This window comes from Arachis hypogaea, chromosome 20, assembly GCF_003086295.3.
Source record: "Arachis hypogaea cultivar Tifrunner chromosome 20, arahy.Tifrunner.gnm2.J5K5, whole genome shotgun sequence".
Classification (NCBI taxonomy): Eukaryota; Viridiplantae; Streptophyta; class Magnoliopsida; order Fabales; family Fabaceae; genus Arachis; species Arachis hypogaea.
Genome location: NC_092055.1, coordinates 48,838,329 through 48,850,928, shown reverse-complemented (window position 1 = coordinate 48,850,928; position 12,600 = coordinate 48,838,329). Strand labels below are relative to the sequence as shown.

The window sequence follows — 12,600 nt, the reverse complement described above, 5'->3', positions numbered from 1 at the left end:
GAGTACTGTTGGATGCAGCTTGAGTTCCATTCAGACTCTGAGAAATCATATTGACTTGCTGAGTTAATATTTTGTTCTGCTCCAATATGGCATTCAGAGTATCAATTTCAAGAACTCCCTTCTTTTGAGGCGTCCCATTACTTACAGGATTCCTCTCAGAAGTGTACATGAACTGGTTATTAGCAACCAGGTCAATGAGTTCTTGAGCTTCTGCAGGCGTTTTCTTTAGGTGAATGGATCTACATGCAGAATGGTCCAATGACATCTTTGATAGTTCAGATAGACCATCATAGAATATATCCAGAATGGTCCATTCTGAAAGCATGTCAGAAGGACACTTTTTGGTCAGTTACTTATATCTCTCCCAAGCTTCATAGAGGGATTCACCTTCTTTCTGTCTGAAGGTTTGAACATCCACTCTAAGCTTACTAAGCTTTTGAGGAAGAAAGAACTTGGCTAAGAAAGTCGTGACCAGCTTATCCCAAGAGTTCAGGCTATCTTTAGGTTGAGAGTCCAACCATACTCTAGCTCTGTCTCTTACAGTAAACGGGAAAAGCATAAGCCTGTAGACCTCGGGATCAACCCCATTGGTCTTAACAGTATCACAGATCTGCAAGAATTCAGTCAAGAACTGAAAAGGATCTTCAGATGAAAGTCCATGAAACTTGCAGTTCTGTTGCATCAGAGAAACTAATTGAGGTTTAAGCTCAAAATTGTTTGCTCCAATGGCAGGGATTGAGATGCTTCTTCCATGTAAATTAGAATTTGGTGCAGTAAAGTAACCAAGCATCTTCCTTGCATTGTTATTATTTTCGGCCATATCTTCTTCTTTTTCGAAAATTTCTGTCAGATTTTCTCCAGAGAGTTGTGATTTAGCTTTCCTTAGCTTCCTCTTCAGAGTCCATTCAGGTTCAGGATCAGCTTCAACAAGAATGTTCTTATCCTTGTTCCTACTCATATGAAAAAGAAGAAGAAGCAGAAAAGAAAATATGGAATCCTCTATGTCACAGTATAGAGATTTCTTTATGTGAGTAGAAGAAAGTAAGAATAGAAGAAGGAAAAGATGAGAATCCAAACACAGGGGTGAGGATAGAGGTGTTAATGGATGAATAAATAAATAGAAGGAGATTAGAGATGAGAGAAGAATTCGAAAATTTAACAAAATAAAATAAAAATATTTTAAATTTAAATTTAAAATTCGAAAATTAAAATTGAAATTAAATTAAATTAAAATTAAAACAATTAGTTAATTAAAACGAAATTTTGAAAAAGAGGGAAGGGATTTTTGAAAATTAAAGGTAGAGAGTTAGTTGGGCAGTTTTGAAAAAGATATGATTGAAACAAAAAAATAAGATTGATTGAAAAAGATATGAAAATTATTTTTGAAAAAGATAAGAATCAATCAAAAAGTTAAGTGGTTAATTGAAAAAGATTTGAAAATCAAATTTGAAAAGATAAGAAGTTAGAAAAGATTTTGAAATTGATTTTGAAAAAGATGTGATTGAAATTTATTTTGAAAAAGATTTGAAAAAGAAATTTAAAAAGATTAGATTTTGAAAATTAAAGTTGATTACTTGACTAACAAGAAACTAAAAAGATATGATTTTAAAATTTAAAGATTGAACTTTTCTTACCAGGCAAGTAACAAACTTAATATTTTTGAATCAATCACATTAAGTGCTAATAAGATTTTCAAAAATTATGAAAAAGATTTTTGAAAATTAATTTTGAAAATTTTGAAAATTATGAAAGAAAAATGAGAAAGATTTGATTTTTGAAAAAGATTTGAAAAAGATAGAGTTTTTAAAATGAAAAATTGATATGACTCATAAGAAACACTTTGATTTTTAAAATTTTTGAAAACGTCAATCCAAATTTTCGAAATTTTTAGAGAGAAAAAGGGAAAGATATTTTTTATTTTTGAATTTTTAATGATGAGAGAGAGAAAAACATAAAATTGACACAAAACATAAAAATTATGAATCAAAACAACTAATGCATGCAAGAACACTATGAATGTTAAGATGAACACCAAGAACACTTTGAATGTCAAGATGAACACCAAGAACTTATTTTTGAAAAATTTTCAAGAAAAGAAAACATGCAAGACACCAAACTTAAAGATTTTTAATTTTTAGACACTAAGAATTCAAGAATGCATATGAAAAACAAGAAAAGACACAACAAGAAAATATGAAGATCAAACAAGAAGACTGGCCAAGAACAACTTGAAGATCATGAAGAATGCAATGCATGAAATTTTCGAAAATAATTTTTTTAGAAAATTAAAAAGATGCAATTGACACCAAGCTTAAAAGTTGACACAAGACTCAAACAAGAAATACAATATTTTTTATTTTTATGATTTTATTAATTTTTTTCTTGGATTTTTTTTTTCGAAAATTATTTTGGGAAGAACAAAAAAGAAGAAAATTTTTTTTTGTATTTTTCGAAAATAAGAAATAAAAGCTTAAAATTAAAATAAAATTACCTAATCTGAGCAACAAGATGAACCGTCAGTTGTCCAAACTCGAACAATCCCCGGCAACGGCGCCAAAAACTTGGTGTGCGAAATCGTGATCATTCCTTCCCCGGCAACGGCGCCAAAAACTTGGTGCGCAGAAATCGTGACGGTTCCATTCCTTGGTAACGGCACTAAAAACTCAATTCGCACGTTCATGATCTTAGTTCTTTGTCACAACTTCGCACAACTAACCAGCAAGTGCACTGGGTCGTCCAAGTAATAAACCTTACGTGAGTAAGGGTCGATCCCACGGAGATTGTCGGCTTGAAGCAAGCTATGGTCACCTTGTAAATCTCAGTCAGGCGGATTCAACTGATTTTATGAATTGATAAGTAAAAGATAAATAAAATATAAAATAGGATAGTGGTACTTATGTAATTCATTGGTGAGAATTTCAGATAAGCGTATAGAGATGCTTTCATCCCTCTGAACCTCTGCTTTCCTGCTGTCTTCATCCAATCCTTCCTACTCCTTTCCATGGCAAGTTGTATGTTAGGCATCACCGTTGTCAATGGCCACCTGTCCTCTCAGTGAAATGGTCCAATGCGCTGTCACTGCATGGCTAATCATCTGTCGGTTCTCGATCATACTGGAATAGGATCCATTGATCCTTTTGCGTCTGTCACTACGCCCAGCACTCGCGAGTTTGAAGCTCGTCACAGTCATTTAATCCTTGAATCCTACTCGGAATACCATAGACAAGGTTTAGACTTTCTGGATTCTCAAGAATGGCCGTCCATGGGTTCTAACTTATACCACGAAGACACTAATAACTCGGACTCGGTCCCCTGTATTAGATATCCAAGAGATATCCATTAAATCTAAGGTAGAACGGAAGTGGTTGTCAGGCACGCTTTCATAAGTTGAGAATGATGATGACTATCACGATCATCACATCCATCATATTGAAGTGCGGATGAATATCTTAGAAGCGGAATAAGTTGACTTGAATAGAAAAACAGTAGTACTTTGCATTAATCTTTGAGGAACAGCAGAGCTCCACACCTTAATCTATGGTGTGTAGAAACTCTACCATTAAAAATACATAAGTGATAAGGTCCAGGCATGGCCGAATGGCCAGCCCCCAAACGTGATCTAAAGATATAAATACAATAGTAAAAAGTCCTATTTATACTAAACTAGTTACTAGGGTTTGCAGAATTGAGTAAATGATGCAGAAATCCACTTCTGGGGCCCACTTGGTGTGTGCTTGGGCTGAGCATTGAGCTTTACACGTGTAGAGGCCTCTCTTGGAGTTGAACGCCAGTTTGTAGCCTGTTTCTGGCGTTGAACTCCACTTTGTAACCTGTTTCTGGTGTTTCACTCCAGAATGCAGCATGGAACTGGCGTTGAACGCCAATTTACGTCATCTATCCTTATTCAAAGTATGAACTATTATATATTTCTGGAAAGCCCTGGATGTGTACTTTCCAACGCAATTGAGAGCGCGCCATTTGGAGTTATGTAGCTCCAGAAAATCCACTTTGAGTGTAGGGAGGTCAGAATCCAAGAGCATCTGCAGTCCTTCTTCAACCTCTGAATCTGATTTTTGCTCAAGTCCCTCAATTTCAGCCAGAAAATACCTGAAATCATAGAAAAACACACAAACTCATAGTAAAGTCCAGAAATATGAATTTTATTTAAAAACTAATAAAAATATATTAAAAACTAACTAAATTATACTAAAAACTATGTAAAAATAATGCCAAAAAGCGTATAAATTTTCCGCTCATCACCTCCCTATCTTGATACCAAGAAATTCTTAGGGGACCCCTCACTCCTTCGAGATGAGCTGGGTAGTGTTCAATTTCAGCCTTTCTTGTTTTGTTGAGTTTATTTCTTTACGAGCTCTTTTTTTTATTTGTAACTTGGTTTCCTGCTGTGATGTTTTGTTTGCAGAGATGATTAAGAACAAGGAATCCATGAAGGCCTTTAAGAGGGCAAGAAAGGCTACTGCAGCTTAAAACGTCTCAGCTAAGGCGGCCGGTGAGGGATCATCTCAGGTTCAGTCGAAGCCGGCCATACCGACCTCGCCGGAGGTGAGGAAGGTAATCCCTACTCCCCGGGTTCGTTTGGCTGATCCTCCTCAAGTTTTTGTTGCTACTTCTGGTGCTCCTCCAAAAAAAACAAAGAACAACTGAGCCTTTCAACCTTGATGTTCCTGACTTTAATGCGGTTGAGTTTGTTGATCAGCATATTGGTCTCTACGGTACCATTCCTACCGACGATGTTTCTCTCCTTCACCACTTGGATTTTATTACTCGGAGTAGCGTCAAGATGGCGCATATGGGAGCTGCCTTGTACCGAACTGCCCAAGACCTCCCTCTTCATGCTACCAAAGCTTTTATGGAGGAGGCTAAGCAAGAGTTCGATCGTATGAAGGGTTTAAAGGAGGAGCTCCAAGTGCAAGTGACCAAACTGGAGAAGGAGTTGGAGATCGAAAAGGCTAGTTTTGTTGCCTTGGCGGCTTCTGTTAGGTTGGCTGAGGATACCGCCTTGAGGCACAAAGATAGCTTTGTTACGGCCTATAGGGAAGTGATGCGTCTCAGGGAGGAGTTGGAGTCTGCCCGGGTTGATTATGCTGAGCTCCAGGGTCACCTCGTAGGTAGCGTAAATGCTGCTTATGAGAACCTAAAGGAGCAAGTTCGAGTTCTTGCTCCCGAGGTCGACCTTACTCTCTTCAGTCTGGACAATGTTGTAAAGGATGGCACGATTGTCCCTGACGACCCTGACAACGACGATGTTGATCCTCCCCCTGTGCTTGCTGCCAAAGCCTCTGAAGTGCCGACTTCTTCCGCTCCTTCAGCTGAGGTTGATCATCCCGTGTCAGATCCTGACTGTCAAATATTGAATCGGGATGATGGGACTGTGGATGCTGTGCCTATTCAGACTCGCCCTCCTTCACCTCGTGCTGCCGAGAAGCCTTCGGATCTTCCCTGATTGTGTGAATGCTTTGTGTAGATAGCCCGTCTTGTGGGCTTTTTTAAACTATTTATTTTGTAAATGATGTTTGCTGACTGTTGACACTCTTTTAGTTGCTTGTTTAGCAACTTTATGTATGTCTGCACTCGACTTGACACCTTTCTAGGTTTTGTGAATGCTGGAACCTTTCGTTGTCCGACTTCTTTGGATAGGCTTGATTCCTTTGCCTTATATAACACTTAAGGTCTTTTGGGAGGCCGGTTTCGTCATGTTGGTTTCGTCTGAGTTGTTGTTAGCGATCCTCTTTGGACTTTGTTTAGATCTTTTTCAGGGATTACTTTTGTGATCTCCTATTTTAGGCTGACTTCGTCATGTCGGGCTCTTTTAAGATGTTTTATAATCCTCTTTCTTGGACCTTGTTCAGGCCTCTTTCAGGGATTATCTTTATAACTTTTGTGTTTTTCGGGCCGACTTCGTCATGTCGGGCCCTTCTAAGTTATTTTTGTAATCCTCTTTCTTGGACCTTGTTTAGGTCTATTTCAGGGATTACCTTTATAACTTTCGTGTTTTTGGGCTGACTTTGTCATGTCGGGCCCTTCTAAGTTATTTTTGTAATCCTCTTTCTTGGACCTTGTTCAGGTCTCTTTCAGGGATTACCTTTATAACTTTCGTGTTTTTGGGCCGACTTTGTCATGTCGGGCCCTTCTAAGTTATTTTTGTAATCCTCTTTCTTGGACCTTGTGTAGGTCTCTTTCAGGGATTACTTCTATAACTTTATGTTTTGGGCCGACTTCAACATGTCGAGCCCTTCTAAGTTATTTTTGTAATCCTCTTTCTTGGACCTTGTTCAGGTCTCTTTCAGGGATTACTTCTATAACTTTATGTTTTGGACCGACTTCGTCATGTCGAGCTCTTCTAAGTTATAGTAATCCTCTTTTATATGGTTGGTCAGACCTCTTTCCAGGGTTTACTTATAACTTTGGTCGACTTGGTCCGACTTCTTAATGTCGGCCAGTCTTTAAGTTATTATTTAGCAATCCATCTTATCAAGACCTCGTCAGGTCCTTTCTCCGGATCACTTTCGATAACTTCTTGCATTATTCTGTTTTCATCTTTGCCAATTTGTAGAAGGTGGGTTCAATCCTTGTTCAGTCGACCTTTAGATGAATTTGGTTTTCATCTCTGTTGGTCTTTATCGTGATCGTGCATTGAATTTGTTTTTCACTTTCTGCCGATCTGTTGCTTTATAATCGGGCGATGAATGTTTCAGATTAATGCGTCTTGAAAACTTGTAGAACATCTAATATATTTTATTTAAAAAAATGAAAATATGTACATACAGAGTTTTTATCCTTTTAAGTCGGATAATTCGTGGATCTCAACTTGGTGCCTCATTAAAAAACCTTTTCAGGAAAAAGAGTGCATCCTATGCTGAGATCCTTTACCATCCTAGCTATAGTACCTTCTTAGGTTGCAGGCGTGCCACGATCTGGGAAGCTCTCGCCCCTCGAGTTCGGACAGTCTGTAGTAGCCCTTCCCAAGTACTTTTATGACTCGGTAGGGTCCTTTCCAGTTTGCTGCCAACTTTTCTTCTCCAGGTCGAGTAGTTCTGATATCATTTTGGATTAGGATGAGATCATTCTCAGCGAAACCTCGTGGCACTACCTTTTGATTATATCTAGAAGCCATTCAACGTTTTAGTGCTTCTTCCCTTATCCGAGCTCTCTCTTGGATTTCAGGAAGTAGGTCGAGCTCTTCCCTTTGAAGTTGGGAGTTGGCCTCTTTATTGTAATGGACCATTCTAGGCGACCCTTCTTCGATCTCTACTGGGATTAGTGCCTCCATTCCGTAAGCTAACCGGAAGGGTGATTCCTTTGTGGTAGAATGTGGCGTTGTTCGATATGCCCATAGGACTTGTGGGAGCTCTTCAGCCCAGGCTCCCTTTGTGTCCTGTAATCTTCATTTTAGCCCAGCCAATACTACTTTGTTGGCGGCTTCAGCTTGTCCATTGGCTTGAGGATGTTCTACAAAAGTAAATTGGTGTTTTATATTCAAGTCGGCCACTAACTTTCTGAAGCCTGCATTTGTGAATTGAGTGCCATTATCTGTGGTGATGGAGTATGGGACCCCGAACCTTATGACAATGTTTCTATATAGGAATTTTTGACTTCTTTGAGCAGTGGCATTAGCTAGGGGTTCTGCCTCGATCCACTTTGTAAAGTAGTCTACCCCTACTACGAAGAATTTAACTTGTCCCGATCCCTGAGGGAAGGGTCCGAGAAGGTCGAGTCCCCATTTTGCAAATGGCCATGGTGAGGTCATGCTGATGAGTTCCTCTGGCGGGGCGATGTGAAAGTTGGCATGTTTCTGGCATGGTGGACATGTCTTTACAAACTCTGTGGCCTCCTTTTGTAGAGTTGGCCAATAAAATCCTTCCCGGAGTACTTTTTTGGTAAGTGCTTGTGCTCCGAGATGGTTGCCACAAATGCCACTGTGTATTTCTTCTAAAACTTCCTTTGTATTGGAAGTCGGCACACATTTTAACAATGGTATTGAAATCCCTTTTTTGTATAGAGTATTATTTATGATAGTGTAGTGTTGTGCCTCCCACTTTAACCACTTTGCCTCCTTTTCATCTGTGGGGAGTGTTTCTGTTTTGAGGTAGTTAATTATGGGGGTCATCCATCCTTGATCCTGACCTGTTATGGCTAGGACTTTTTCTTCTTCTGAGATAGATGGACTCTGCAGTATTTCTTGGATGAGGCTCCTATTGTTGCCCCCTGGTTTGGTGCTGGCTAGCTTTGAGAGTACGTCAGCTCGGACATTCTGTTCGCGGGGTATGTGGTGGATCTCATATTCCCGGAGTTGTCCAAGCTATTCCCTGGTTTTACCCAGGTATTTTTTCATAGTGGGATCCTTAGCTTGGTAGCTCCCCATTATTTGTGAAGTGACCACCTGTGAGTCACTGAAGATAATGAGCCTTTGAGCTCCGACCTCTTTAGCCAGCTTCAAACTAGCTAGTAGTGCTTCATATTCTGCTTGGTTGTTTGAGGCAGGGAACCCGAATTTCAGGGAAAGTTCAATTTAGGTTCCTTGGTTGCTTTCAATTATCACACATGCGCTGCTTCCAGTTTTATTTGAGGAACCGTCCACGTAGAGATTCTATTCTGTGGGGGTTTCCGGAGTGTCTGTAAATTCTGCAATGAAGTCGGATAAGTATTGTGATTTGATCGCTGTCCAAGCTTCGTATTGAAGGTCGAAATCAGACAACTCGACTGCCCATTGCAAGATTCTGCCTGCTAGATCTATTTTCTGCAATATCCCTTTTATGGGCTGGTTGGTCCGAACCTTAATAGTGTGAGCTTGGAAGTACGGGCGAAGTCGTCGAGATATTAGTATGAGAGTATAGGCAAATTTTTCTTTTTTTTGGTAGTTCAGCTCGGACCCTTATACTGCTTTACTGATGAAGTATACAGGTTGTTGCCCCTTGTCGTCCTCTCGGACTAGTGCTGAGGCTACTGCCCGACTTCCTACTGCGAGGTACAATATGAGTGACTCTCCCTCTCGTGGTTGAGTTAGGATAGGCGGTTGCCCCAGGAATCTTTTGAAATCTTGGAAGGCTTGCTCGCACTCCGTTGTCCATTCAAACTTCTTTCCCTTTCTTAGAATGGCGTAGAAGGGAAGAGACCTTATTGCTGATCCCGCAAGAAATCTGGACAAGGCTGCCAACCTCCCGTTGAGTTGTTGTACCTCTTTGACACAAGTTGGGCTCTTCATGTCGAGTATGGTCTGGCATTTATCCGGATTTGCCTCAATTCCTCTTTGTGTGAGCATAAAACCCAAGAATTTGCCAGCTTCTACTGCAAAGGTGCATTTTGCAGGATTGAGTTGCATGCCATGCTTTCTTATAGTGTCGAACACTTGGGCCAGGTCGGACAACAATGTCTCTTTGCTTCGTGTCTTTATCAACATGTCGTCCACATAGACCTCCATGATCTTTCCGATATGACCTGAAAAGACTTTATTCATTAACCTTTGATAAGTAGCTCCTGCATTTTTAAGACCAAAAGGCATTACGATGTAGCAGTAGTTTGCTTTTGGTGTTAGAAATGAGGTTTTTTCTTGATCAGGTGGATACATTGGGATTTGATTGTATCCGGAATATGCATCCATAAACGAGAGGTATTTATATCCGGATGAGGCATCCACCAGAGCGTCGATACTTGGGAATGGATAAGGATCTTTTGGGCAGGCTTTGTTGAGATTAGTGTAGTCAGTGCACATTCGCCACTTCCCATTTGACTTTTTCACCAAGACGATGTTAGCTAGCCATAGTGGGTATTTGACTTCTCTTATGAATCTTGCCTCCAGTAGGGCTTGTACCTGCTCTTCCACAGCTTGGGATCGTTTTGGCCCGAGTTTTCTTCGTCTCTACTGTACTGGCCGAGATCCTGGGTAGACTGCCAACTTGTGGCATATTAGTTTGGGGTCTATACCTGGCATGTCTGCAGCTTTCTATGCAAAGAGATCGATGTTATCTCGTAAGAACTGTACAAGTGATTCTTTTATGTCTCCTCTTAGAATCGTTCCAATATTGGTTGTTTTGTCCGGGATGTCTCCGATCTGGACTTTTTCTACTTCACCTTTAGGTTGTGGACGGAGTTCTTCTCGCCTCTGAACTCCACCAAGTTCAATTGTGTGGAATTCTTCTCCTCTACCTCTGAGGTTTAGACTTTCGTTGTAACAACAGCGTGCCATCTTTTGATCTGCTTTTATTGTAGCTATCCCTTCTGCAGTTGGGAATTTCATGCATAGATGTGGAGTTGAGACTATTGCGCCGAGTTGATTTAATGTTGTCCGACCTATTAAGGCATTATAGGCTGAACTCACGTCGACCACGATGTAGTCTATTTTGAGTGTTTTGGATTTGTTTCATTTTCCGAAGGTTGTGTGTAGTTAGATGTATCCCAGTGGTTGCACTGGGGTGTCTCCCAGTCCGAACAAGCTGTTTGGATATGCTCTAAGATCTTTTCTTCTAAGCCGAGCTTGTTGAAGGCAGTTTTGAATAAGATGTCGGCGGAGCTCCCTTGGTCTATCAGTGTGCGGTGAAGATTGGCATTTTCCAGTATAATGGTGATGACCATGGGATCGTCGTGTCCCGAGATGACACCTGATGCATCTTCTTTGGTAAACGTAATTGTCGGGATGTCGGGTGCTTCCTCCTTTCCCTCGACATGATATACTTCTTTGAGATATCTTTTGTGAGATGATTTGGAGATTCCCCCTCGTGCAAATCCTCCGTGTATCATATGGACATGTCTTTCTGGTGTACGAGGTTATTGCTCGGTTCGTCCAACATCCTCGTCCCTTCTCCTTTTTCTTTGCTCATTATCCCGGGTGGCCAGATACCGATCTAGTTTTCCCTCTCTTACTAATTTTTCTATGACATTTTTTAAGTCAAAACATTCGTTGGTGGAATGTCCACGGACTCGATGGTATTCACAATATTCGGACCGATTTCCTCCTCCTTTTTTGCCTTTGAGTGGTCGAGCTGGGGGTATTTTTTCTGTGTGGCAGACTTCTTTGTAGATATCCACAAGGGACACCCGAAGAGGGGTATAATTATGATAATTTTTAATTTTTTCCCTATGTCGATCTTCCTTCTTTTTGGACTTTTTATCCTTGCCCCGGGGGGTATAGGTGAATCCGGATTTTGAGGTCTCTCTTAGTCGAGAATTTTCCTCCATGTTGATGTATTTCTCCGCTCGTTCTTACACTTCATTCAGAGATATGGGGTATTTCTTCGATATGGATTGGCTAAAAGGTCCCTCTCATAGGCCATTGATGAGGCCCATGATGGCGGCCTCTGTTGGTAGGTTTTATATGTCTAGACATGTTTTATTGAATCTTTCTAAGTAGTTGCGAAGACTTTCCCGATCTCCTTGCTTGATTCCTAATAGACTGGGGCGTGCTTAGCCTTATCTTTTTGGATAGAGAATCTGGCCAGGAACTTTTTGGCTAAGTTGTCAAAGCTTGAGATGGACCTCGGAGGTAAATTGTCGAACCATCTAATTGCTGTCTTTGTAAGAGTTGTTGGAAACGCTTTACAGCGAACTGCATCTGAGGCATCGATGAGGTACATTCTACTTCTAAAATTGCTGAGGTGATGGTTGGGATTTGTGGTGCCATCATACAAAGCCATATCCGGAAGTTTGAAGTCCTTAGGGATTTTGGTCTTCATGATCTCCCTAGTGAATGGATCTTGATCCTTGTGAGAGTAGTCCTCAGGAGTGGACCGAGTAGCTTTGGTTTTGAGATCGGCTTCGAGTTTTAGAATTTTATCTTCTAACTCTCGGTATCGCCTTACCTCTTTTTGTAGATCCTTCCCAACTTCTCGTTGATGCTGGCTTTCTTTTTCAAGTTGCTTTAAACGGTCTTGAAGCGCTTCTAATACTCCCGGATTTGATGAGTTTTTGTCCCTATTAGATTCCGGGGTATCTTTTAGTGTAGTGTCTGCGTTTTTGTGCAGTGTTCTATCTTCTAGATCTGAATCGTGGTCGTTCTCATTGTTGTCCACCATGGTGATGGGATGACTTCTAGGTCCCCGGCAACGGCGCCAATGTTCCGAGGGTTACCTGAAACTGTAGGTCGATCTCGGACGAGATCTTCTGTATTGGTCGGAGATGACGTGTCCGGCTGGTGGGTGGCGGCCGGAGCTGTCGTGTCTGACTCGTTGGACTGGCTGCGCTGCTGATCCTTCGTCACCGGAGGTTGGTGGTACCTATAAGGGACTCCGATGCTTAAGTTAGCAAGGGTATTGAGCAGGTTTTTAGTAGAATCAGAGTATGAGTTATACCTGGGTGCTCCAGTGTATTTATAATGGTGTAGAGTGACCTTTTTAGATAAGATAAGTTAGTTATCTTATCTTATCGTTATCTTTGAGTGAGGTCATCTTATCTCCAAGGGAACCGCCCTTATCTCTGTAGGCTTGGGCTGCCTTTGGATTTGGGTCGTGTTCCTCTGTCTGGGCCCTTTACTGGGCTTTTCTGGCAATTTGGCCGATCTCTTTGAGAAGAGGTCGGATAGTCTGACCTAAAGAGGTCGGTCACTTTGTTACTGAACATCCCGGGTCGGGTAGATCGACCCAAGGTGTG

The 12,600-nt window shown here is 40.9% G+C and overlaps 1 non-coding gene across 1 annotated transcript; it reads left to right on the top strand.

The window, feature by feature from the left end:
* Positions 1 to 319: 319 nt before the first annotated feature.
* LOC112787465 (small nucleolar RNA R71) lies at positions 320 to 427 on the top strand. The gene has a single exon (XR_003194878.1). It is a non-coding gene; the product is annotated as a small nucleolar RNA R71 (small nucleolar RNA).
* Positions 428 to 12,600: the final 12,173 nt, after the last annotated feature.